The 16,097-nt window shown below is 31.0% G+C and overlaps 1 pseudogene; it reads left to right on the top strand.

The window, feature by feature from the left end:
* Positions 1-5,830: 5,830 nt before the first annotated feature.
* On the top strand, positions 5,831-14,362 carry LOC131658730 (cellulose synthase-like protein E1; annotated as a pseudogene).
* Positions 14,363-16,097: the final 1,735 nt, after the last annotated feature.

The raw sequence follows: 16,097 nt of genomic DNA, 5'->3' as shown, positions 1-16,097 counted from the left end.
ATAAAGATGAAACGCATAATGTATTTTTGATTTTTGTAATCAAGGCTGTCGCGGGGAAAAATCGATATCTTTTCGGGATGAGACACCTGATGCCTTCTTTGGGCTCGAGTGCTCAAGAAAAATGATTTTTGTTTTGTTTTTGTCACGACCAAACTTTTTATTGTTTCCAAAGTAGGAAAAGGAAAAAAGTTGCAATAACCTAAAAGAGATGCAAAGCCCCAAACTAAACGTAATGCACAAGTGGGGGAGAGATTCCGGGTAAGAGGGTTGGTTATACGAAGGGAAGGTATTAGCATCCAACGTATCTATAGTACTCTATAGGCTTCTTTATTATGTTTATTTCATTCTATGTTATGGTGGAAGGTTCTTGTGAAATAGGTGGGACCTAAGGTGTTTGTTTGATTATGCTCCCAAAGATCATCGCGATCCTCTGCATACATATCCCTTAGAGGGAATCAGAGCATCTGTAGCTAGGGGTCTACGGGTGCTAAGGTTTTGAGTGGTTTGAGGGAGAAGTTTTGCTCGCCAAGGGTACGACCTTGTGCCTACGTATTCTCAAAGGGATGTTGAGAAAGTCAGAGCAATCATAGTTCCCACTTATGCTAGTGGAAGCAAAGGATAAGAGACAAATGTCATCTTAATGCTAGATGTATCTAATCTATATCATCACATACATCTGTTTGATTTTGTTTGAAAATATTTTCATTATAAGACCTGGGCTGTGCCACTTATGGTGCTTAGAATGATAAAGATGTTTTTGTTTGGCCAGCCTTGTGGCAAAAACAAGTTGATTAGCCAGCCTTGTGGAAAAAAGTTTCAATGAAGTCAGCCTTGTGACAAAAAGTTTTGATTAATCAGCCAGCCTTGTGGCAAAAGTTTCGACGAAGCCAGCCTTGTGGCAAAAACTTTGATTAATCAGCCAGCCTGGTGGAAAAAGGTTTGATTGATTAGCCAGCCTTGTGGCAAAAAAGTTGAGTTTTAATTGTTTGTGATGATATAGAAGAGATACTCCTATCATAGAGATGGTAAATGTCTAATCTCCTAGGGTATTTGATTTGGATATTGGGGATGCTTATGAGAAGCCCGTGGGTCCTTGTACGAAGCCCAAGAGGCGGCTATCCGAGGGTCCTTGCATTGTAAGCCCAAGAGGAGGCTATGGGAGGGACAATCGAGGGTCCTTGCATTGTAAGCCCAAGAGGAGGCTATGGGAGGGACAATTCGTTTGTACAAAGCCCAAGAGGAGGCATGGTATAGTTGGTTTGAGCTCTTAGAGCGATTTCACCGGGAAACCATACTCTATGTCCTAACCTAAACTAGGGAGATTCTTTGCACGAAGCCCAATAGGAGGCTATGGGGAACCTAGTGTTGTACTAAGTTGAACAAGTATATATAACATGAACAAACACATGAACAAGTGTGAACAAACATGAACAAGTATATGAACAAGCACATATATATGACAAAGTGTGTGTATACAATGGAGTTTATGAAGGAAATATACCTGTAAGGATGATCCGTTTGTATACACGGGGGCTCGGGGCTTATACTCGGGGAGAGGCCCGTTGAGTTTATTCAAAGCTATGTAAACAAGTATTTACAAGGGAGGTTGGGACTTATACCTACATGGAGGCCCATGGTATTTTTGGGAAGATTTAAAGAAAACCTTCATTTTTGATTTGTTATTCGAGGTTAAAAATCAAATTGATCGAGGTATGTACAAAAAAGTGTATGTACAATGAAATACCTAATTTCATGTAAGGGAATGGGACTTATACCTATGTGGAGGCCCATGTTTTATCTTTGTAAAACATGGTTGATTGTTTTGTTAAAAGACGCGAAGTTTCGTCATTTGAAAACAGTTTGAAAGTTTTGTTTTGAAAGGAGTTTTCTGTTTATAGAAAAACTATACAAAGGAAGGAATGGGACTTACACTCTGTAATATTCGAGAGGCCCAATTGTTTTGAAAATCAATTGATCAATCCAAAAGGATTTGATCAAGAGTTTTTTGAAAGAGAAAACCTAGAAAAAGATTTGTTTTTGATTAATGTTATGTAAATAAATGGAAAAATATTTACAAAGGGGGTTTGGGGCTTACACCTTAAGGGATGCCCATGGTGTTTTTTTTTAAATCAATCGATCAATCAAAATATTTAATCAAGAGTCTTCTTTTGAAAAGGAAACCAAAAGAATAGGTTTATTTGTTTTGAAAAACGGCGATCGTTTGTTTAAAAACGGTTTGAAGTTTTGAAAGAAATCAACTTAATTAAGATAAACACAAAGATTATACTTAATTAAGACCTAAGTAATTAGGGTTTGATCACAAAGTATTTACAAGTGATTAATTTTTAAAAATCAAGTGAAAAACAATATTTAAAATATTAAAAAAACATTTAAAAACAAGTCATTTTAAACCTAATAAAAATATACCAAATAATAAATATTTTTGTGATTTTTTTGGATATTCATAAAATATATATATTAAATAAAAAGTGTAGAAAAAAAGAAGTGAAAATAATTAATTTTGATTGGTTAATTAATTAGATGAAGTTGTAAAGAAAATGAAGAAAATATGTGTTAAAAAAATGGTTTTGTCTCCACAAGGGTTTGAACCCACGCCCTCACTCTCACTAACCAAAACACTTACCAACTGAGCCACGCTTGTGTCTTGTAATACACACGCGTTCCACTGATTATATTTAAAAACAAGCCTTTGAGTTTTCTGAATCAAAAAATGGCGCCAAGAACACACCTTCAACTGAAATTCGAAAATCTTCAAAACTGTGTTGTTTTGATCAAGTAAAGGGTCTATCTCACTCGGTTTTGCACGAGGAACATGATGGTGGTCTCACAATTCATTTATTTTTGCTCTAAGGTGGTTAATTTTCGCATGAACATGAAGAACCCTAGAACTGAAATTCAATGTGAAATCGTGTGTATGCAAGTTATGATGCAATTGATTGAGGGTTAATGATCCTCATAGGTGCAGAAACAAGATGGTATATCAATATTTTGTTTATGATGCATGTATGCATGAGTTTGAAGTTCATGAGGCTTACCTTCAAAAACGGCAAAACTGGAGATTGAATTTCGAGCTAGAGGTGTTACAGATGCTTTGTAATGATCTGGATAGCTTCAATGATGATTATGGAACATGTCTGGATGCTTGGAGTGGACTGAATTCATCTGAGCAAAGCCATGGGAGCCGATCTGCAGAGCTTTGGAGTATGAATCGAATTTGAAGATTCAGAGGTTACAGGTTATGAATGATGGTTGGGATAGCTCACATATGGTATATGGAATGTGTTTGGATGATTAGCTTGGACAGAATTGGCCTGGAATTGATTTTGGCATGATAAGGCTAGTGTTATGCATAGTTGGGAAGTGAGATGATGATTCTGAGTTTTAAGGTGTTTTGGGGTGTGTTAGTAGTTTAAACACTTCCTAATTGATGTTTAGAAGTTGTTGAAATCATCACTTTGGCCAGAACTTCAAGGATTTGAAGGTTGGAATTTCTACCCTCTTTGAAACTTATGACTTGGATCTTAAGAAAGAAGAGAGAAACCCTATGCTTATGAGGTTTTGGTGTGATTTGAAGAGTGGAAATGACCTCTATTTATAGGCCAAGCTTTCTGAATACAAAGCCTTTGCAAGTGGATCAAAGAGTGATGATTTGGCTTAAGGGATAGAATGGAATCTTTCACATTAAATGCAAATGGTTAAAATGACTTAACCATGGTTAAACTTCCAAGCTTCTTATCTCCTTCCATTCTGATCTTCAAATCAGAAAATATCTCTCAATTATTGCATTGATGCATCATTACTTGCATTATAGGTCATATAGTGTGGAAACTTAGTGAAAATGGTTTGAAATTTCATGCATAATGACCTCTAATGACAAAATTCAAAACCATAGCTATGCTCCATATTTTTTCATGCTCTTGGACATTTTGGAAAGCTGATGTTATATACTTCAAAACCATAGTTGAAAGTTTCTTCAAGACCTTTAAGGAAATGGGTGAAAAAGATCCATGAACTTTGAAGAAAGTGAGATTTTAAGTGAAATTTTCAAAAGATACCAACTTTGAAGCTCCATATCTCTTAAATGGTTGATCTTTTGGAAAAACATTTTATCTGACAAAGTTGTTTATTGTATCAAAATCTACAACTTTCATGTTGGAAGTTTTTTTCAGTTTGTAGGTGAAATTTTGAGTTATTCCCTTTCAAAGTTTGGAAAAAACCATTGAAAAACACTTGGAAATGTTTCTAAGTATGAAAGTCAAACTTTTGACTTTTTGATTCTTGATTGATTTTCTTGATTTTCTTTGATTAAATGACTTCATATATCCTATATTGATGATTTGAAACTTCAAAAGTCATGTTTGACCAAAATTTCCAAAAAGTCAATGGTGATCTTGTAGAGTTGACTTTTTCAGACGAATCACGTTTCTGGAGATTTCAAATGAATCAAACTATCCTCACCAAATGAATGGTATGAATGGATCATATTGAGTTATTGGAGGACCTTGAGCCATTGTTTAAGTTGTGGCACTATGTTCTGATTAAAAAGTCAGTGGTTCAGGTGAATTAGGTCAAAAACCCTAATTGTCGATCTGATGAAATTGATGACTGTGGATCTTGAATTGAGATACAATTTCCATTGGATATTGTCATAGGGATTATTTAAAGATTATTGAAATCTTTGAGTGATCCCTTGGAGCTTTTTAGGGTTTCCCAAATGTGATCCCTGATTTCAGTCCCTGATAGTTCAAAAACCCTAATCTTATGATTTGAAATTTCACTGTTGATCAATCCTTGTGTAGGAAATGTCTTGAGCCAATAGATTAGGTCAAAATGATGTACTTGGGGTCTTGAGGTCATGTCCCAAGTCATTAGGTCAAATCCTGAGCAAAAGTCAGGAGTATGCTATCTTCAGTCAAAACCCTAATCTGGTTGATTCAGAGCCTTTGGGTTTGTTGAAATGAATCTTTGAGGACCAAATGTTGATTGTTGATGAAGATGATTCATTTGAGATGAAGGGAGAACAAAACCTTAATTGATTGCTACTTGTACTGATGAGTAATTTCTTGATTAAACCCTACTGAGTCACAAGTAGCAAACACAAACTATGCAATTTGTTAGAGATGCAAATGATGCATATGCAATGATATGAGGTGGTATCTTAGGTCAACAATTGGGGTATGACAAAGTCCAAAATGAAAAAGAATCTAACTTATTAAAGTCAAAAGTGATCATGGAAGATAATTTGAGAATCATGTCTTTGAGAAGTTCTTTAAAGACAATGGAATATCTCACAATTTCTCCTGTCCAAAAACACCTCAGCAGAGTGGGATTGTAGAACGTAAAAACCAAACACTACAAGAGATGGCTAGGAGTATGATTAATGAAGCTAATATGGCTAAGAATTTTTTGGCAGAAGCAGTGAACAGTACTTGCTACATTCAAAATAGAGTGTCCATAGGACCTATTCTTGAAAAGACCCCTTATGAACTATGGCAGGATAGGAAACCTAATATATCATATTTTCACCCATTTGGTTGTACTTGTTTCATTCTTAACACTAAAGAACATCTGAATAAGTTTGATTCTAAGGCTCAAAAGTGTTTTCTGCTAGGATATTCTTAATGCTCAAAAGGCTGCAAAGTATATAATACAGAAATATTAATAGTTGAAGAATCAATCAATATCAGATTTGATGATAAGCTTGGCCATCAAAAGCCGAAAGCAGACTGAAAATTTTGCACATACAGAAGAAGAACTCTCAAGTCCTGAAGATTCAGAAGATAAAGATGCATCAGAAATCACATCGACCATGGAGAACATAAGAATTTCTGAAGAGAACTCTCACAAAAGATTTCCAAGACTAACTACACATTATTCAGAAGATGTTATCCTTGGCAAGAAAGATGATCCAATAAGAACTAGAGCATTTCTAAGGAATAGTGAAAATTCATTATTTGGATTATTGTCAATGATTGAGCTAACTTCAGTAGATGAAGCTCTTCAAGACACTGATTGGATTATCACTATGCAAGAAGAACTAAATCAAATCACTAGAAATGATATATGGGATCTAGTTCGAAGACCTGGAGGATTCAACATTATTGGAACAAAGTGGGTATTCAGAAACAAAATGAAGGAGCAAGGAGAAGTCATCAGAAACAAGACACGATTGGCTGCTCAAGGGTATAGTCAGCAAGAAGGTATGGACTATAATGAAACCTTTGCCCCAGTCGCCAGGTTAGAGTCAATTAGATTATTAATTGCCTATGCTGCTCAATTTAACATACCATTATATCAAATGGATGTTAAAAGTGCATTTTTAAATGGTTACATCGAAGAAGAGGTGTACGTTCATCAACCCCCTGGTTTTGAAGATTCTAATAATTCTCAACATGTTTTCAAACTAAAGAAATTTTTATATGGTTTAAAACAAGCTCCCAGAGCTTGGTATGAACGACTTAGTTCATTTCTTATAGATAAAGGGTTCACAAGAGGGAAATATGATACAACACTCTTTTGTAATTCATTTAAAAAAGATATCTTAATTTGTCAAATATATGTGGATGATATTATTTTTGCAAATTCTAATATCTCTCTTGGAAAAGAATTGGCTAAGTCTATGCAGGAAGAATTTGAAATGAGCATGATGGGTGAGCTTGAATTCTTTATGGGAATTCAAATAAGCCAAACTTCTGAAGGCGCTTACATTCATCAAGCAAAATATGTCAAAGAATTTCTGAAGAAATTCAAATTATCAGAAAGTAAAGAAGCGAAAACCCCAATGCATCCTACTTTCATCTTAGGAAAAGAAGAGGTAAGTAAGAAGGTAGATCAAAAGCTCTACAGAGGTATGATTGAATCACTACTCTATCTAACTGCATCTAGGCCTGATATTCCATTTATGTTATGTTTATGTGCAAGATTCCAATAATATCCTAGAGAATCACACTTGACTGCTGTCAAAAGAATTCTAAGGTATCTAAAAGGTACTACTAATGTTGGACTATATTACAAAAAATCCAGAGAATTTAACTTAAAAGTACGTAAAGGTATCTGAAAGGTACTACTAATGTTGGACTATGTTATTGGGATGCTGACTTTGCTGGAGATAGAGTTGTCTTATGATTTGTCTTTTATTAATAATAATACATTTGTTGCCTTTGATATTTTGACATCGGTGTCTAAGTACTAATTTTGACACTAAATCCTACCCCTTTATTCTTAACAATTCAATGGTTAAGATCAATTTCCTTAAAAAACTCATGTATTAGTTTTAAGTGAATGTATCTTAACCATTGAATTGTTAAGAATAAAGGGGTACGATTTGGTGTCAAAATTAATACTTTGACACCGGTGTCAAATGATCCCCTCCCATATATATATATATATATATATATATATATATATATATATATATATATATATATATATATATATATATATATATATATATATATATATATATATATATTTGTGTGTGTGAGTCATTGAATTACATTTTTCTTGGTTGACAAAGGTAAAAACAAAAATCAAAGGAAATAAATGTATCATTATTAATAAAAGACAATTCATAGCACAAAACTATCATGTATATATGTGCCATTGATTTACATTTTTCATGGTTAACCAAGACACATATGTAAGAACAAAATATCATGGGCAATAAATATATTATTATTAATAAAAGATAAACCATTGGACAAAACTATCATGTATATGTGTGCCTTTGATTTACATTTTTTTCTTGGTTGACTAAGACATATAGGTAAGAACGAAATATCAAAGGTAATAAATGTACTATTATTATTAATTAAACAAATATTAACTAAATAATATAAATATTGTAAATTAAATATTTGTTTAGTTGCAGTTAACATTAAGCATGAATAATTAGTATTACTTATATTTTAAATTAAATATAAATATTATTTCATAATTTAACTAATTGTAAATTATAGTTTAATTAATAGAGAAAATGCGTGGGCATAAGAATTAGCGTTAATTAGTAAACAAATATTATTTTTCTAATTTAACTAGTATTTATATATTTTATTTTATATAAATATATAAATATTAGCGTTAATAAGTAAACAAATATTATTTTATTATTTTATAATGAATTTCTTGATTAATAGTTTATAATAAATACTAATTATTATTTTATAATTTAAGTAATATTAATTAATAATATTAACAAATAAATATTAACTAATAAATAATACTTTAATTATTAACTAATAATATTTATATTAATTAATTATGAAAACAATAACTATTAATGCTAATAAACATTAGCAGTAACTATTATATCTTAGCTAAGGCATTTCTATAACAAAAAGGATTATGTAGCCTAGTGGTAATGTTGCTGCTCATATATGCTTTGAGTCCTGGGTTAAACACCCACTAGGATCATTGCCACATCAGAATTTTTAATGAGGTGACGTGAAAAAGGTTCAAAATCAAACTTCTGAAATTTTACAAGGCACTTCTTGAAACTTTTTTTTGGCAGGGGGTTTTTCAACTACACCCCATATGGCAGGGGCAAAATAGGTATTAACCCTATTAATAATAGACAAATCATTAGACAAAACTATCATATATATATATATATATATATATATATATATATATATATATATATATATATATATATATATATATATATATATATATATATATATATATATACACATATATACTATTATTCAACTTTTATTAATAATAATACATTTTTTACCTTTGATATTTTCTTTTTACCTACGTGTCTTTGTCAACCAAGAAAAATGTAAATCAATGGCACACATATACATGTTTGTTTTGTCCTATGAATTGTATTTTTTATAATAGACAAATCATAAGACAAAAATATATATTTTACCTTTTATTAATAACAATACATTTTTTACCTTTGATATTTTCTTTTTACCTATGTGTCTTTGTCAACCAAGAAAAATGTAAATCAATGACACCCATATACATGATGGTTTTGTCCTGTGAACTGTCTTTTATCAATGGCATATATATATATATATATATATATATATATATATATATATGTTTGTGTGAGCCATTGGTTTACATTTTTCTTGGTTGAGAAAAGTAAAAACAAAAACCAAAGGCAATAAATGTATCATTATTAATAAAAGATAATTCATAGGACAAAACTATCATGTATATGTGTGCCATTGGTTTACATTTTTCTTGGTTGACCAAGACACGTAGGTAAGAACAAAATATCAATGACAATAAATATATTATTATTAATAAAAGACAAACCATTGGACAAAACTAGCATGTATATGTGTGTCTTTGATTTACATTTTTTTGTATATGTGTGCCTTTGATTTACATTTTTTTCTAATGTATCCTCTTAACAACTCATAAGCCAGAATAATGTTATCATGAATGGTTTTACCTGGTACGAATGCAGTATGACTATCATCTATCACATGATTGATAACTCTGCTTAGTCTCATAGTGAAGATTTTGGATATGATCTTGTAGAATGTTGTGTAGCATGCTATTGTTGTGTGTGTGTGTGTGAGTTTTGTCCGATGATTCATCTTTTATTAATAACAAGGGTTAATGAACTTTTTCGTCCCTTTAAATATTTCAAATTTCGTTTTTAGTCCCTCCAAGATTTTCCTTCAAGAAATCGTCCCTTCAAAATTTTTTTTCCGAACTATTGGTCCCCAACGTCAAATTTCGTAGCTAATCGGTGGCTAAAGTCGTAGCTAATCTCTAGCAAATTTGACGTTAGGGACCAATAGTTTAGACGAAAAATATTAAAGGGACGATTTTTTAAAGGAAAATTTTGGAGGGACTAAAAATAAAATCCGCAATATTTAGAGGGACCAAAAAGTTCATTAACCCTTAATAACAATACATTTTTTACCTTTGATATTTTCTTTTTACCTATGTGTCTTTGTCAACCAAGAGAAATGTAAATCAATGACACACATATACATGTTAGTTTTGTCCTATGAATTGTCTTTTATCAATGGCACACATATACATGTTAGTTTTTTCTTGGTTTACCAAGATACATAGGTAAGAACAAAATATCAACGACAATAAATATATTATTATTCATAAAAGACAAATCATTGGATAAAACTATCATGTATATGTGTGCCATTGATTTACATTTTACTTGGTTGACCAAGACATATATGTAAAAACGAAATATCAAAGGTAATAAATGTATTATTATTATTATTAATAATAGACAAATCATAAGACAAAACTATAATATATATATATATATATATATATATATATATATATATATATATATATATATATATGACAAAATTATTATTCATAAATGGCAAATCATAGGACAAAATTATCATGTATATGTGTGCCATTGATTTACATTTTTCTTGGTTATATAATAATAAGTGGATCAAAGTGTGTCATTGATTTACATAATATAGACATTTAAGAAAACAAGTGCAACAAACTTCAATAATTAATAGTTATAAATAAAGAAGAATGTCATCCATTGTTTGAGATAGGAAAAGGTAGTGGAAGATTCATATACATAACCTTTTCTTTCTCAGTGTTTGTGGGAATTTTCTCTATTTGGATTTACAGATTGAGTTACATATCGAAAGAGTTTGAAGATGGAACATGATTGTTTGGATTGGATTGCTTTTTGCTGAACTATGGTTTGGTTTTTATTGGTTCCTTCGGCAAATCCTTAGATGGAACCCTGTTTTCAGACAACCCTTACCTCATGTTCTCTCTCAAAGGTATATATTTTTCTATGCATCACAAAAACCGACACATGTGATTACGTTCTATTTATCTATTTAAAAAATATATTATCTGTGTGAATGTGTGATTTCGGTGATTAATGAATGTGCATGTTATGAAGCAGATACGAGAAAGTGTTGCCAAAAGTGGACATATTTGTATGTGCGGCAGATCCAGATATTGAGCCACCAATAATGGTGATAAACACGGTGCTATCTATGATGGCTTATGATTATCCAAGTGAGAAGCTTAGTGTGTATCTTTCAGATGATGGTGGATCACAAATAAAATTTTATGCTCTTTTAGAGGCTTCTCAATTTGCCAAACACTGGTTACCATTTTGCAAGAGATTCAAAGTTGAACCTAGGTCACCAAGTGCATATTTTAAGATCTTGGACACCAGTAACTCAAATAATGCTAAAGAGGTTTTGGCCATCAAGGTAACAAAATTTAAAATTAATTTCATAGTTATTCAATGTTTTAAATTAAGTGTCACGGAAGTCGTTACATTTGAATTAGCCATAATTTATTCTTGGCTTCATTATTGTAATAGTATATTTTAAATTTATACATGAATATATTGAGTTTTTTATTATGCATGATGCTTGTATGTTGTTGATTATAGAAATTATACCAAGAAATGGAAAGTAGAGTAGAGAATGCATCGAAGCTTGGTAAAGTACCAGAAGAAGCATACGCAAATCACAAGGAGTTTTCTTAGTGGGATTTATATTCATCTAAGCGTGATCATGCAACAATTCTTCAAGTATGTATATTGTATTTTGTTTTTACTCAACTCTGTTTTCACCATTCTTTTGGGTTTAGAGGCTTTTTTTTCTTTCAAAATTCTAAGAATTTGTTTGGATAAGAGAAAATGAAAGAAAATAAAATAAGAAATAAGAATGTTGAAATTGAGAAAAAAAATGAACGGTGAGCGAAGGGAATTTTTTTATATAAAATAACAAAAATAGTTTCAAATAAAAAAGAATGAAATTGAGAAAAAAAATTAGTTATAATGTAAGATAAATTTAAAGTATTAATAATAATAAAAATGAGCAATGAGTTTTAGAAAAAGAATTAGAATGACCACTTTTTAAGTATATTCTAGCATAGAGTTGTGATAGATAAGTTAATAATCAACTATAACTAATAGTTGCTTTGTATTAATTTGTTGATATAGATTCTTCTCCATAGAAAGGACTTGAATGCAAGAGATGAAGATGGAATTGTTATGCCCACCTTGGTATATTTGGCTCGTGAGAAGAGACCTCATTTTCCACATAACTTCAAAGCTGGGGCCATGAATTCACCGGTACTCTATTACTATATATATATATATATATATATATATATATATATATATATACACACACACACAAAAGCTATTTATTTTAATAATGAATTAAAATTTAAGACTAAGTTTGTATGTCCTCAATGCAGATAAGAGTGTCATCAATGATCTGCAATGGGAAAATCATTCTGAATGTAGATTGTGACATGTACTCAAACAATTCACAATCTTTAAGAGACACACTTTGCTTCTTCATGGATAAAGATAAAGGCCATGAAATTGCTTTTGTACAGGCTCCTCAGAACTTTGAAAATCTCACTAAAAATGACATATATAGTGGTGCTATCCTTATAGCTCATGAGGTAAATTAGATTTAAATAGGCCTCCCTAAGTAAACGGTGGAATTAATCTCTTTGGATTAATCAGTTTCAAAATTGGATACCAAGTTTAAAAAAAATACTAAACTCAATGTTTACCTTGTCAATTTTGTATTTTAGAATACTCAACATAAAAAAACTAAACTATGAGAAGATACACATGCAGGTTGAATTTTTTGGCTTAGATGGATTTGGTGGGCTCATGTATATTGGAACTGACTGTTTTCACAGAAGAGATGTACTCTGCGGAAGAAAATTCAATAAACAATACAGAAATGATTGGAACAATGAAGAAAATATTGACAATATGATAGAAGCAAGTTTGCAAGAGATGGAAGAAAAATCAAAGCCTCTTGCAAGTTGCGCCTATGAAGAAAACTCATCTTGGGGCAAAGAGGTCACACTCACACTCTTTTTCATAAATTATCAAAAGAATAAAAATTGATGTTTCATTTACTTGATGCCTTAAGGCTTTGGGTATTGGACATAAGTTGTTGCTCTTGGCTTTCCTGGACTCAGAAGTGATATTAATTTATTCAATGTGTGAATATTTGATTGCAGGTGGGACTATATTATGATTGTGCAGTGGAGGATATAGTGACCGGATTATCTACTTCATGTAAAGGATGAAAATCACTGTACTATAATCCAAAAAGAAAAGCTTTTTTAGGATTCTCTCCGACCACATTGCTAGAAGTGCTTATTCAACATAAGAGATGGTCAGAAGGATGTTTTCAAATTATACTTTCTAAGTTCAGTCCTGTTTGGTACGCTTATGGATTGATAAGTTTAGGCCTTCAACTTGGATATTGTCACTATAATATGTGGGCGCTTAACTCCTTTCCAACTCTATATTACTGCATCATCCCTTCACTTTTTCTCCTCAAAGGCATCCTCTTGTTTCCAGAGGTATGAATTAATTGATGTTACCTTATTAAGAAAACAAGTATATCATGCCTCAAATTTCTTATAGTTTCTATTTATGAAGCTCAATCATCTTTAGGAGTATATGTCATGTACGACATTTACATGTCATATGTTGAAAAAGTTAGACACATTATAGAAAAATCAGACCCATGTCGAGAGACAAGTGTTTCAAAAAAATATTTTAATTAGAATATTTTAAACTCTTTTAACTATAAATAGATAAATGAAGTTCAAATAATTTCATGTATATTATGTAGTAGTGTTGGTATCTTATATTTTCAGGTTAGGTGTGTCGGAGTATGCATGTCGTGTCATGTCCTAGTGTCCATGCGTGTTTCATAATTTTCTACAAAAGTTATTCTAAGTTTTATTTTGGTGTATTTGATCAGATTTCAAGTCCATGGATCATACCTTTTGCATATGTGATAGTTGCTGACTTATCATACTGTGTGATAGAGTTTTTAAGAGTGGGAGGAACAATCAAGGCTTGGTGGAATGACTTAAGAATGTGGCTATATAAAAGAACAACCTCTTACCTTTTTGGTTTTATTGACACCATGTTGAACAACCTCAGAGTATCTACTAAGGTATCTGAAGAAAATGTTTCTCAAAGATATGAGAATGAGATTATGGAGTTTGAAAGCTCTTCTCCAATGCTCACTTTATTGGCTACAATTGCAATGCTGAATTTTTTTTGTCTTGTTGGGGTGTTGTTAAAGGTGGTTGTGTTAAGTGGATAAGGTTTTAGAATATTTGAGACAATGTTATTGCAAGTTCTACTAAATGGGGTGTTAGTTGTTATTAATATACCTATTTATCAAGGAATTTTCTTTAGGAAGGATAAAGGAAGAATGCCAATGTTTGTTGGAGTTAAGTCAACAATATTAGCTCTAAGTGCATGTGTACTCTTTAGTGCCCTTAGTTAAATTCATGTCTTTTGTCACTTTTTAGTTGTATTTTTATAAATGGTTCATTTGTAATTTTAATTGTGGAGGAGTTGAATTTATTTCCTCTTATTAGTTCAATATGTTCTTTCCCCTCAAACCATTAACTTACCTTACCTTATTTTTGCTATTTATTTTTTATATGCATTATTATTATTATTGCGAAAAATTAGATGTTGAAGGATTCAACACATTAAGAAATATAATGTGTGGGACGAAATAATGATAGTTGATATGGTCTCAAGATAGTTGTTTAATAAATATTTGATGGTGAATGGTGTCCTTCTCTTTTGGTTGGATGGCGGAGGTGGATATCTAAAAATAGTCGTGTTCAAATTTAATTTAATTCAAATAAAATTACAAATTAATAATAAACAAATTAAAAATCACAACAACAAAAAAAGATTAAATGTGTTTGAATTTCATATTAAAAATCTTTACTCTAATTCTTATGCTTTAGATATTTTTATGTTAGAAGAATTTATAGGAGAACTTTTAAAACATGCTAAGTTGATCGAAATTCAAGAAATATAAAAATTTGATGGGCCTGATATATGTATCATGTTTTAGATGATGGATAAATAATGAGTGTTATATATATATATATATATATATATATATATATATATATATATATATATATATATATATATATATATATATATATATATATATATATATATATATATATATATATATATATATATATATATATATATATATATATATATATATATATATATATATATATAGAGAGAGAGAGAGAGAGAGAGAGAGAGAGAGAGAGAGAGAGAGAGAGAGAGAGAGAGAGAGAGAGAGAGAGAGAGAGAGAGAGAGAGAGAGAGAGAGAGAGAGAGAGAGAGAGAGAGAGAGAAACACCATTTTAAATCAATATTTTAATACTAATTGTTTTGTTAGTATGATGTATTGCATTAATATATTATTTATTAGTATTTATTTTTAATACTATTTAACTTAATTTAATCTACTTATTTTATTATTTTATTTGTTTTCTAACTCTTTATTCAAGCAGCATGTGCATTGAAAAGGAATCAATATTGTAACTATATAATATAGCTACGTAACTCAATCAACTAGGTAATTTAAAACTGATTAATTAGTTTTGAGTGGTGCCGATCAAAAAGTTCAAAGATGCACAAAGGGCGAGGATTCTACATGTGACCCCTAAATTATGTATGGCATTCTCTTTATTTTTCTTAATTCCATAAATATTCCTTTGAGAAGGAAGAAACCAAGTTCCAAACCAAATTTTTGGTAATTAACTTGAAATTTCTGGTATCACACAAATCTTCGGTACCTTCCAATAGTTTTCGAAAATTTTAAAATTTATCAATCCTAATTAAAATTTAGCGAATAACTAAAATTTTCGATAGTATATTTTGTCAAATTTTTTGGACAATCATGATTTTGTCGGCAGTTTTTTTTAGGACTATGATTTCACTGACTATATCGTATGGTCTAGAATGAATGCAAGATTATATAAATAAGGGAATATGTTATAGAGAAAGACATCAATGTATCTTCCTCCATTTATAATTAAGGTAGAAGTGTATTTCAATGGAAATAATCCTTCTATTGAGTTCAAGCTTCCGGATGACGCCTCATCTCTCGCCACTTGACGGATAAGTTGAACGAATTGTTGTCGGATACCAAGAAGGGAAGGGTGAGAAAGATCAAGTTTCGTGAAGATTAGGTTGATAGTAATGGAATGGTGAAATACAACCTAGTTGAGTTGAAGACAAATGAATATGTGAC

Source organism: Vicia villosa, linkage group LG3 (genome assembly GCF_029867415.1).
Source record: "Vicia villosa cultivar HV-30 ecotype Madison, WI linkage group LG3, Vvil1.0, whole genome shotgun sequence".
In the NCBI taxonomy this organism is placed as follows: Eukaryota; Viridiplantae; Streptophyta; class Magnoliopsida; order Fabales; family Fabaceae; genus Vicia; species Vicia villosa.
The sequence above is the reverse complement of the archived record's forward strand: the minus strand, read 5'-3'. Positions and strand labels throughout refer to the sequence as shown.